We start from the raw sequence: 13,488 nt of genomic DNA on the forward strand, positions 1-13,488 counted from the left end.
TTGACTTCAGGAAAATCAGATGCAATGCAGTTTGCTGTCAGCGCGAAGATTCTTCTGCTGGTCACCTGCCCCACCTGCTGGGCAGTATCAAACCAGCATTACGTAGGTATTGCTGATGGTACGGGATCATGTAAAATCTGTACCTTTACCTATCTAAATTATCCATAATCTGAATGTTTAGCTTTCATTGTGTCTTCAGACATGGAGTCCTTTACTTGCCCAAAACTCACAAGAAGATCCAGGAGCATGGATCTTTCTCTTTGCTCGGGTGGAAATGACTGTCCCTGATCAGGGACTCAACAGTACCATCTTGTCTTCTGTAGGCTGCCAGCCACAACCAGCCGCAAGGTCCTTGGCAGGTGTGTGCTTAAGCTCTGTTCAAGTGAGCGTGTGTTTGAAGATAACACTGTCTTTAGGGTTGATGTCTGGGACAAGACCATTCTCACTGTTGCATCTTTTCTAGAACTGCTTTTTTCCTTTCTTCCAGTTTCAAGGGACTCTTTGCTCATCAGTTATCTTGCCTGCTTACCAGTTTCTGGTTTTGATGCAATTTCTACTTGGAAGAATAATGGTATTTTCTTTACACTTCTAACTTAGTTTTGTCTCTGTCCCTTTCTGTCCATATCCTTTTCCCTTAACTGTTTGGCTGTCAGCTTAAGGAAAAGGTACTCTTCACGCAACTGTTTTGACAAGGTGGGGAATTTGTGGGAACCTGCAATTCAGTTTTCTGGTACTTGTGTCTGGAGAATTTTTCATATTTCATTGCCATGCATGCAGTGCACAAAATTTAGCTCAGATGTTTTTGGCCACCATATAGAATTATTACATTTGGTAGGGAACAACCTGCCTCACTCAGACTGCTTTGTTCTTGCTGAATTAATGTAAAATGTGTAGCGAGTAAAAGCTTTGTGAGCCTGTAAGGGAGCTGTTTCATTTCTAGTGTAAATGACACACGGTTAACAAACTTCTTTATATGTGGCATTATTACATCAGTTTTCCAAATGCCACTGAATAAAGTCAGGGCTGCCTTGGGCACCGGAGACACAGTGAGTACACAGGGCAGGCTGAGCCTCATTTGGAAATGAAGGTTATGTTCCTGGTGAGACATAAAATTGAATTTGTTCTGGGGAATTCCAGCAGGTATACTGGAATTTCTGGCTTGAATTTTTCCAAAAGATGTCTGTTTAGGGGGAGTCTAGTAGCTCACTAGCTTATTCACCCGTGTGTTCTGTTCTGGGACGTGGTCCCATTCCTCTAGCCTTGTTCTGTTGTTAAGTCTATTTCCAGCCTTCTCCAGCCAGTCTTCTCTGCTATGAAAACTGCATGCAGCTGCACTCTTGGTCTCTACTAGCTTAGATGCAAATGTTGGTTGCATTCGGCCTTTTCAGTATCACCAACCTGTTATATCTCTGCACAGCTCTCTTGCCTGCTAGGAGCAGCACATCTACTGAGGTAAAGATGAGAGGACTGAGCACATGTTTTGCTCTGCACAGCTTGTGAATAGGACAGATTTTCAAAAGGGATGTAGCTTTTCATACATCTTCAAAAGCTGCTCTTTTGGGATACGTGAAACTAAGTAATATTGTGCTGTCTCACTGTGCATTAATGGTAGGTAGGTTCTTGCAGTCTGATGCCAAGACAGCAAGATCGGAGCTGTGAAGCAGTAAAGTTTTAACTCTGCTTTGTGTGCAGGTTAGTCAGAGGGAACTTCAGTACAAAAAGTGATCTTTCTAGCCTTCCAGCACAGGGAACTAGTCTTTTTAAGCTACCTCTTTTTACCCAAGGAGAAAAGAAAATGATGTTTATATGTGAGAGGTGTGTACTAACCTTACAAAATGGAATATCTTATTTCTGTATTGAAAAATTGAGTCAGACCTCAAGCAGTCATAAAGCAAGACCAAAATGCAAAAGTTTAAATAGGCAGCTGTCTTGCCTTGTTTCATACGAGCATTGGGCTTTCATGTTTGAGAATGCATGAAGCTTCACATTTCATGGCTCTGCTCTGGAGCCCTTTTCTAAACAGGTGTTTTTCTGGTTCTTAATTGGGTGGTGCCAGTGTCAGCCTGACAGCAGGGGAGGCCTGACCAGTGCAGGTGCGCTTCATGTGCGAATAGAATTTGGCACTTCAGACTGCAGCAGTTGTACACTGAATGATGTGCTATTGACGATCAAAACACTGTGTCAGTGCCTCGTTATTAGATCTGTTTCCAGCAATCTACAAGTCTAATGAATTCTGTAACCTTTCACAGTTTAGGTACTGCTGTGTTATCAGAGCTAAGTGTTCTGCTGGGGGGGGGGGGGGGGGGGGGGGGGGGAAGAGACACCCCCCCCCCCCCAAAAAAAAAACCAAACCCCATAAATTAATTTATTGTAGAAACTTGACATTAGTTTTCTTGGTCTGAAACAGAGGCTTAGATTTACACAAGGTAACAGCAGCACATCTGGAGCATACTGGAGGCAGCACGCTGTGGGAGTTCCTGCGGCTCTGGGGAGCAGAGCAGGGCTTGATGTGTCTGTGGACAGCAAGAGAATTTTAAAAATAAATCCAAGATGGTTCTTCTAACACTGTTGTGCAAAATTCCCTTTGGGTGTGCTTACCTGAACTGCTGAAGCTCTGTCTTTAGGTGAGATGTTTTGGCCTCCTGATGGCAATAGTGGTTCTGGATCACCCAGTAGAGAAGTGACTGGGGGCTGGATAGACCCCATAATTATCTCCTTAGGGATTCCTTGCACGGGAATGGAAAACACATTGTATCTGGTAGGACTGAGGCTCTCAGGACACCGCTTTTCAGAAAGCTGAGGGAGGTGACAGTGTGGCTGGAGGAATCCCTACTTTTGAAGTAGTTGCCCAGCAGCAGCCGCATCTGTGAGCAGGGTTCACTCAGGGAGTAAAGGATCCCGTTGCTGATGAGCTGCAAATGGTCCTGCCAGGGTTTGCTGTAACTGCAAGCTTGAATGCAAAGTTGAAGCTGGGAGCTCTGCTTACGTGAGGGAGATCAGGGCTCTGCAGAAAGGCCACCACCGCTGGCAACTTGGGTGCAGCTGTGAGCGCAGAGCTGGTTATAACTGCCTCTGCTGGCAGAAGGAAAAAAAGAGATAAAGGTGGAATCTTTGGAGCATTTTCTCTGAACTAAAGTATGCCCCGTTACTAATTACACAGGACTTTGCTCCCAGGAAAACCCACACAGTGCAGTTTGTGCCTCAAGTAGCTTTGACTCCACCCAAGGCGCGTGTTGGGTATGGAGTAGGGGCAGAGCGCTGTGAGCCTGGATGGCCAGAACCGTGTTGAGCTGCTGCATGGACAGGTCTGTTGGGAGCTGTACCTTGCATGCATGCACGCTTTATTGCCTTCTGTCTTGGTCCTGGTGTTTGCAGCACAGCACTGTAGCCTCAAGGATGCCACAGGCTTGATGGTTAGGGCCCTGTTAAACTGGGGTTGTGCATTTTTATCCCCCTTAAGGTGAAGCAGAAATTGAATGTTAGGTAGGAGTCTAGCTTAGCGGTCTCCATGCCCCCCAAAAGGTGGAAACTAGGGATCTTATCTTAGTCGCCCAATTCCTCCGTACTGTGAATTTCCTTCCTGAGCACCAAGCATAGCAGAGCTTGAGTCCCTCTTGGTGGGGCTGAGGTGGGGAACTGGTAGGGGCTGCAGCACAGTGGGTGCAGGAAGGCTCACTGCTGCTCACCGAGGGAAGGCTTACTTATTTCTCATCACTCCTACCCCTGTTCCCAGCACTACAGTCCACTGCAGCCCACCTCCGCTCTTTTTGCTAGCTCAGGAAACTGGCAGACCACTTTATGAACCACTTTTAATTCACTAACGTGGCAGAAAAGAAATCAAAGCAGGTATATTTAAAACTGAGAAGGAGAAACAGTCTTTACTGTTGTCAGCATCAGTGGATATCCTTTGGTTGGAGCCCGCATATATTCAACTTACTTCTACTATCAGCTCTGTCCCCTGGGGGAAACAAGTTATTAAAATTAGGTATGTTTTTCTGTGCACAGTTTAAGGGCAAAAAGCTGAACATGCAGAGGTACCAAAATGCTTCTTTGAATTTTTGAAATACGTTACACTCAAGTTATTTGATTTGAGATGGGAAAAGAATATTCCAAAATCTCTTTTTTATGTTGTAATTTTTGGTATGGTGGTATGAGATAACATTTATTTCTAAGAACAGTTCAAACTGAATGCCAAATATTTTGTTTAGACACCAAAGATATCCCTTGCTTTGTCAAATAATGAATGAGGATTTTTAATTATTTTTTTTTCCTTTGGTCAATCTCAAAAAGAAATGCTAAGCCTTCTGTTGAACAAAAGTTTATCCCATCCTAGTTACTACTGTTCCCACCCTTACCTAAATCTAGTCCTCCCACTTCCCCCACTACTTTGTTGATGAGTATCATCTGTCAGGTTTCTAGTCTTGTTTCATAGATAGGCAATTAACTGTGTACAATGAGTAAGGCTGATTTACTGTCTACCTAAAGCTACAGTGAAAGTGGAATAAACAGAAAGTAAGTGCATTGAATAGCAATGAATCAAAGCAAAGCAGGCTAGTGAAGATGTCTTTGGGAAGAAATAATGCCACTCTCTTGGCTTTGGTCCTCCACAGAGGAAGAAAGTGGGAATAAATTTCATACTGTGTTCTGCCTTTCTCAATTAGTTGTCACCCGTTAAAAGATTTCCTGTGTGGGAATTAATTCAGTTGTCGTCACTTAACAAAGACAGATTATATCAGTTCACTTCTGCACATGCAGTACTTCAATATTAAGCTCTTTTTTTTAATATTGCAAAGTTCTCATTAATGTAACAATTTGAGAAATTGAGCCATTTTTCTTTTGACTCTTTTAAGAGGTTGACATTTAATCATGGTTTCTTAACCCTTTCAAAAGAAATTGCTATTTTGTACATTTTGAATAAAAATTATTTCAATTTTATCAGGGGCACATAACTATGATTAAAAGGTGAGACGATACTACAAAAAGCAAGTCTGTTCTTTCAACAAATAAATACCTGTTTGTGATATCTAGGCTCCATGACATACATAATTCTCTAGCCTTCAGAAAGTGGTGAAACTACAATGTTTCAGAGACACCCTAAGGAAAAAACAGTTCTATTGAGAGAGAGCACTATAGGAAACCCTTGCTGGATTTTTATCCTCAAATTTTTGTGTTTTCTGTAATTCTGCTGCTGTGGAACCTGTTACAGAATTCATCCCTTGTACAATGTCATGCTCTAGAATATAATATTTAATTTTGCCCAAAAAGCATAATTAGTTCTTTGCAAAGAACAAAAGCTTGAACTGTGTGAACCATGCTACTCAAATCCCCTTGAGTTTGTTGCAAGCTAAAACAATACTTTGAGAAATTTGAACAGCTCCCTCTGTCTTAGCTGCTAATAGTTCTGAAAATGAAAGATGAAAATCTAAATAGAGTTAAAGTCAAAATGCAGAACACGGTATCAATATAAATTATATAAGGCTTTTGATGTGCTGTTGCTTATTTGCATCTTTAATTTAACCCAGGCTCTTGTGACAATCCCCTTCCCCTCCCTTTTTTTTTCCCCCCCCGTTTTTAACAACATGAAAGGCCTTTGCTAAAATAATCTTTTGTCCTTGATGAAATGATAGCACCTCCTTCGCCCTCCCCTGCACAGATCATCTTGACTTCCTGAATGAGGGTGGAAAACAGTAGACAAATAGATTCAGATGTCAGGTTGAAGAATGTGTCATGAAGGATTTTCAAATGCTACATCCCTTCTACACCAGACATTAGACATGGATATCTTGCATTTGTACAGTCTTGATCAAAGGTTTGTTTCAGGTGGAAGGCAACTTGAATCTGAAGTAACTTCACATGCTGCTGGTTTCAAGTTATTTCCATGATAAGGAAAAATGATTATTTAAGAGATAAAAATCCAGTGTGCATTTCAATTGGTCAAACTGTTTCTATGGTTGCAGAGTGGTATCTAAAGATTCAGCTGAAAAAATGTCACTTAAAAATGAGAAAACAGCTTATCTGTTGCATCCCTTCACTAGATACACTACACAAAAATGGAGTTCCAGGCTGCGGGGGAGATAGAGGCAGGCAGTTTTGCTGCTGACACCTTGCAAATAATCTCTCTCTCTCTCCAAACAGAATTTTTCCCGAAAGCCCTGCCAAGTCCATATACACTGCAGGTGGCCTCATTTTTGTTTTATGTTGTTAGCTAGTGAAGTTTTTAAGTGCCCCATGAGAGTTATAAGAGTATCATGAGACATAGGGGGGCTCAGGGGATCTGACTGCATCATTCGGGAAGGTGACTTACCAGGATGCACCTAAATGTAAACTATGAAAACAAGAATAATATTTGTTTTGGCTGTGTTCTGCGAGAATACTTTACCCCATAGCTTTTAGAGAAGTCATCATACAAAGTGTTACTGAATGTTTTGCTATGTTTCTCTCTGTTTACCATCAGGAATAATATTGCCTTTTTTTAATTATTATTATTTTATTTATTTTACCTGAGATCTGCTAGCAACAGAGGAGGAATAAAAAATTCACAGGTACGTTAAATTAATCTTGATTTTTCCTAGGCATGCTTTGTTACATATGTGTCTCTTGCCATGCTACAGTATTTCTATTTCAGTTTTTCATTTTACTTTTAAAATTGCAGATCATTAACAGCATCCATATTTTCTTTCAGAGCTTTTCCTTAGCCCATCAAAGTTATACAAAGGCAACTGCACTGGAATAATGAGTACTGGAGTCTTATTGACCCGCAGGAGTGGGATGGTATTTTAACAGGGGCTGGGCAACCTGCCAGTCAAGTGCAGTTAGCCGTGTAGGCATTTGGGATCTACTGGTTACAGAGATGAGGAATGATCTTTGTGGAAGGAGAACTGAGCCATTTAATTTGGGAAAGAGGCAGCCCACTTGCTACATCAAAACATGGGCACCGTGTTGGGAACAGTTTTGAATTAAAAGAGTCACAGAATAGTTTAGATTGTTGAGGCAGTAATTTCTCTTGTGCAGTCAAGCTTTGAATCCTTCCAGGGCTGGAGATTCCACAACTAGGGCAATCCATTCCAGTGCTTAACTATCTTAATGGGAAAAGCAATTTCTTTTTGGCTAGGCAAAATTTCCTCTTGCAACTTGTGACTGTTACCTGTTGTTGTTCTGCTATACGCCTCTGGGAAGAATGACTCCATGTTGCCTACACCCAACCAAATGTCTCTCAGCATGACCAGAACATTAAAAATTATGGGGAAAGAAACTTGATTCCATCCATCTGTGCTTTACTTCTTTGACTGAAATACCATCCTTCTGATTCCTGTTCCTACTGGGAGCTAACTCTGCCACCTCATCTATAAGACATAAGTGGTGAGAAAGACAAAGGAATCATTGAAGAGAACACAAATATACAAATTAAGGATTATTCTGCAATAGTAGCACCATCACTTTTCCTGCCAGCTTGTGCATCTTCTCTGTATATACTTCATACCAGGCAATGCATTTGTCTCTGGAAAGCAGCAGCTGTCAGTGGGAAAACAGAAAAACAAGAGCAAAAATCTAAACAAAACTTATTCCTGTTTTTTCTCTGTGGTTTACCAATGGAAATAATATTGCCTTATTTTATTTAATGAACAGTAATTTAGAAAAATTACATGTAAGCTCACAACTGCTCCTCTTCTCTTAGCAATTTCTCTGTAGTAACATTTTCTGGTAACAAGGTTACAGGATCCACATTAGTGTCAGAGCACTTTATGAAAGCAATGGTTTCCATTTAAAAGATCCATAGTTGTTATTAATTTTCTAAGGCCCCAAACTTTATTAAATATTGGGAAACAAGTCTGTTATAGATCAACTTTATAATTTATGACGCTTTGAATCTTTGTTTTGATAGTATTGATATATATGCATAAGTAAGTTGACATTTTACTTTCAAGTCTCCCACATTTTCACGAAGTTACCACACAAAAAATTGCACACACTTTCTTAATGCCTCAGATCTACATCAGATATATGAAGAAATTTGGGTGCAGTCACCGACTTGTCTATTTTTTATCATTGCCTTAGCAGCATACACCAAACTGTTGTCATTATATCACTCGCATCACTCCAGGAAGGCTCTCTGATGGTCCTGTGGCATATACAAGTTTGCTTTCTGGAAGGCGTTCATCTTAAATTCAAGTCAGTGATAAAAGAAAGCTGAAAATTCTGATGTGCCACAAAAAAGGACTGTGGAAGATCTGGTGAACTCCAGCCTGTGCCAGTGCAGAGGGGCACTGTTATCCTCATCAAGGGAATGGAACAAGTCCTGATCCTGCAGCTTAGATACGTATTTATTTACATAAATGCTCAGGTTTCCACCAACAGAAATGACGCATGTGATCAAAAATATGCACAATTAGGTCTTAAGATTAGCTCTGAGGCCTCTGTAAATTTCTCAGAAATAAGGCTAGTTCAGTTAAGATTCTGTTGTTCATTTTTTTTTCATCTGAGGGATGAAAAACGTTGAAAGTTACCCTTCTATGAAAGTGTAAAGTGGCACCCTGTGAAGATTTCCAAGCAGTAAAAGGCATGATAATGCTCTAATCATGTGCTATTGATCTGACCATGTGAGAACACTCTTAAAGTATAGATGATCTTAATAAAGCCAATTAGTCTAACACCCAAGAGACTTCCTTTTAACACACAGTGATATAGCGTTATGTTACAAAATCTCTGACACTGTACATCCTGAGGCAGTAAATGGCAGTGAACTTTTTTTTTAAAAAAAAGATATGTTGCTTACAGACAAATAAGAATTATTTCTGCACAACAGAGAAGGGCATGTACACACACACACACGATATTATCATTCTACTATTAATGTAATACCCTAGGCTTTGTGAACAGCCTAAGCTTACTCAAGTGTGCTAAGCTACATTTGGAAAACATAATATTCCTGTTCTTTTTTACAGTCTCCTAAGAGAGAGATTGTAAAATCTCTGGATCATCAACTCGTGCTGTGTCAGATGCTGGCTCTGTCGTGTGGGTCACTTAGATGCCAGGTAAGTATAAAGGCTTTCACCTGCCTGTACTGAGGAAATCTGCATGTGAGATGAAAAAGAAGCCAGCAGGTCGAGGGAGCGGATTCTGCCCCTCTGCCCCGCTCTGGTGAGACCCCACCTGCAGCGCTGCACCCAGCTCTGGGGTCCTCAGCACAGGAAAGACATGGACCTGTTGGGGTGGGCCCGGAGGAGGGCCATGAAAATGCTCAGGGGGCTGGAGCACCTCTCCTGTGAGGACAGGCTGAGAGAGCTGGGGCTGTTCAGCCTGGAGAAGAGAAGGCTCCAGGGAGACCTTGCTGTGGCCTTTCAACACTGAAAGGGGGCTTGTAAGAAAGATGGGGACAGACTTGCTATCAGGGCCTGTTGCGATAGGACAAGGGGTAATGGTTTTAGGCTGAAAGAGGGTAGATTCAGACTAGATACAAGGAAGAAATATTTTACAATGAAGGGTGGTGAAACGCTGGGACTGGTTTGCCAGAGAGATGCTAGATGGCCCATCCCTGGAAACATGCAAGGTCAGATTGGACAGGGCTCTGAGTAAACTAGTTGAAGATGTCCCGGCTCATTGCAGGGGGGGGTTGGACTAGATGGTCCCTTCCAACCCAAACTATTCTATGATTCTATGAAAGTCAGCCTATTTAACATGTACTATCAACAACTGGAAAGCAGCAATACTTCTATCTCTTTTCTCTCGTTATTATAAAAAAATTGGATCCTCATCCAGATTTACCACATAGGGTAGATATCAAAGATTTGTGTAATACCGTTTAGTGTTTAGAAAATATTTAATCATCACTATAGAGTACAATGTGCATTATTCCCATTTTTCATGCCAACATGATTTGTATGGCAGCCAATGTATGCTAATTAGAGAATTTCCCTATTATTTTTTTGTCAGTGTGCTACCCTAACATGACTTGAAATTTACAGCTTAATGGTTTAAATGTATTAAAATTGCTTCTAGTACCCATTGTATACCAGGGAGTAATTTGCTATTAACAGCAAGTGTTTACAACACTCTTTAGATGCACATATTCTAATTAAAGTGAACATCCAACACGTTGGCCAAGGATGTGTCATACTTCACAACAGCTCTACAGGGAAGGAGGTATGAGTTATGTATTCTTCTAAAGCAACGGCCAACAAGAATAAATTGTTTTCTTTTGTGTGAAATATAGTTTGTGCTGCTTATTGCATGCCTAAGTGAACATGAAAGTATGAAGACTGGGCGGACATACTGCATGGCACAAGGATGGCAGCTGTAACGGAGGGCTGGAGGGAGGGCTATTTGAAAACTTGGCTGATTAGGTTTTGTTGCTAAGCACAAAGCCTACTCTATGTGCGTTTTTATCGCTCAGGAACAAGGTACCAGCATATGCCACCCTAGTTACCATGGTTTCCATTCAGCCACAGTGCCCTCTCAGAAAAGAAACAACTTGAGTTTTATATTCATTACATATATTCCTTAGGCATCTTAAAACCAGAACGTCAACTGAATTATCTACAGACAGATCATCATGATTTGGTTCTTGAACACAATACATACTTTCCCAGACCTGAAAACTCTCCTCTCACCTAAGTGGTTTGAAAATAAACACCCTCACAGAGATGCCTTTTGCCAAAGAGCGCTGAACCTTTTGAACATCACAGGTTATGACGCACCCTGACAGCAAACGGATTGTGCAATTCCAGCTTGGCACCAGATGGTACCACGGTGTCACTAGTGGGCTGTGATGAACTGAGAGCCTGGAAGAGGCTGCTGGGAACCTCCAGGAGCCACCACCGGCATCCTGCCCTGCTACCAGGAGGCCATGCTTCGATACTGTGATGGTCGAGGTTAAGAAAAAATATCCTCAGTGTAAGGGCAGTCCCCCCTCAAAAGGAGCAGTCACTACTTGTATTCTCATAAGAGAAGGATGAAGGCATTTGAACAATGTTTATTCTGAAGGTATCAGCCTAGATTAGCAGCTTTTGGTCTCTGCTCCTTTTAATAGCTCCTGAAAGCACAATGCACAGCGGCCCATTCTCTAGCAAGGCCCCTTGCAGTCTCTAGCTATATTTAAATCACACAACACCCAGTGTGATACTTTTCCTAGGCAAACCTACAGTAATTTAGTTTGGGCAATACAGAATACATGCAAAGAAGCAAAATATGAAAGAGATTAATGCTACCAGAACAATAGCTATTGTTGTCATTTTTTCCTGGATTTTCACCTTTTCCGTGCAACCATGGTATTCTCAGCATACAATGAACAAAGACAGCAAAAGTTGGTCTTTAGGTAGAAAATTGCATGTGAAATGTGAAATATGCTAAGACAGATGGGACAATCTCTGTTGAAACAACCAAGAGTGAAATAATTAGTAGTGCAAAAGCTAATTTCAGTAGGTTTCAGAGTTAGATCACAATCACAGAACAAACCTCTTCGTGATTTTCTGACCCATCATAATTCCTGACTTCCTACATGTCCTAAAATACTTGTGAAATGAGGCTCCAGTTACACTTGTCACTAGAAAATTGCAAGGCAAGACAGTCCCTACCCTAATCCTCCTTTCTCCCACCTCTATAGCTGATTAGAGCTGTGGTAAATCTGTAGTAAATAACCATTGGAAAATGCTGACAAGTTAATTGGGCTCATAACTGTGAAGGCAATGAGACATTTCTGCAACTGTTTAGATCAGCTTTGTCAGAAGTAAGTCAGTAACAAAGACGACACATTTAATTCTACAACGAACACATGGAGAATAAATCAACTTTCAGGCTTGAATTACAGTGCAGGAGGGATAATTACCATAGCAAACATGTACTTAGAAACAAAAACCTTTTGTACTGCACAAACACCTGGGACAGAATTACACTGAAAATTAATGTTGAGTATCCAAAACATATGAAACAGGAATATTGACTAAAATATTTTGAGCTATAAGAATTTACATTCTCAGGGGGGACGGAGAAGAGAAGTTTTGAACAGACTTCCAAAACATATTGAGGTGATGATGGTGGTTCACCAGGCATCCATTTGTTTCCCAAAGCCAACGAACAATTGCAGAACTGCTTGCATCTATTTGTTCCACAGTCTCCATATGCCTGGTAGGTGGATTGCATGCATGTGCAGTCTGGAAGGCCTGCTTCAGTTAGAAATGTATGTACATCAGAGACACTATAAGTAGAAGTCATATCAAACACCTAAGGTGAGCTTTGAGATCTAGATTGATAGAACTGAGCTCTTTTACATAACTCCCCTGCACCAAATTTTGCCAATTGTGTGCTCGGTTAAGTATAAACTGGCAATTTGTTCTTGCTACATACATTCTCTGATATTATAAACCTGTGCCTGATTTAAAACCTAGCAACAGCATATAGTGTGCTACTTAAAATGTGTATGACATTTCAAGTCTATTTAGGTACAATAAACTCATCAGGTGATGTGATGAATTACTGAGTTTTACAGAATTTTACCTGTTACAAAAGTTTGGTTTCTTAGTTTAGCATGCCACAGAACATTCCCAAAGAGCACTTTGGAATAAAGGACATACATTTGAATAAAAATAATATCTCAAGTTTGGAGTCATCTGATTTGAATGAGTTTGTTGGAGCTTTCTTGGAACGCAGAGTGAGGCTATTACACAAGCCAAGTTATTTCTCATCTACAACAAAAGGCTACAAAGACATAGGAATTACAATATTATCAGTTCCAAGCACAGAAATATCTTGTGTCCCACTTGCCAAAAATTGTATTACTGCCCTCAAGCATCAGGGAGTTTACAAAGAAATATGGGGTTCATAGTGTTTATCTGATTTACAATTATTGAAACTTTGCTGCAGACTTTTAATCTTTTCTCTACAACCATAAGGCTTAGAAACTTCCATTAAAAAAAGACAGAAATAAAGCTTTTCATCCACTATGAAGACTGAAGGATTTAAAACTTCTTGAGAGAAAAAAAGGTAACATATTTATTCTCTCTGATTAAAAAAAAAAGTGACTTAATGTAAAATCTATGATATTTTAATCAGATATTGAGGACTGATTTGGAGAAAGGTTATCCAGCATATAGTTAGGCATTTGTTTCTTACCATTTTCTCAAGAGGAAAACAGACAGCAGCTGATATATTCTGCCTATAGATGGAATTACACCCCAGATATCCAGAAACCACACTGCTGATCCAGCATACAGTGTATTACTGTTGACAGAGAATAATTACAATTTTTCTACTTGAGATTGCTTTTTAGAGGTGCATGAAATAATCCCATATATCATCTGTACAGCACTTTGGATTACCACTAAATAAAAATATTATACACATCTACAGTGTTTTGTTTGTTAGGAAAAGCCCTCAACAGAACAGCAAAGGAGGTTTTGTTCAAACTAATTGATCTTTGTTTCCTCTGAATTGTTCCAGAGCAAATTATGTCTTTCAGTGGTTTATGGTTATTCTGAGTTCCTCCTTTATCCTTAT

The sequence above is a fragment of the Falco biarmicus genome, chromosome 6 (assembly GCF_023638135.1).
Source record: "Falco biarmicus isolate bFalBia1 chromosome 6, bFalBia1.pri, whole genome shotgun sequence".
NCBI lineage: Eukaryota > Metazoa > Chordata > Aves > Falconiformes > Falconidae > Falco > Falco biarmicus.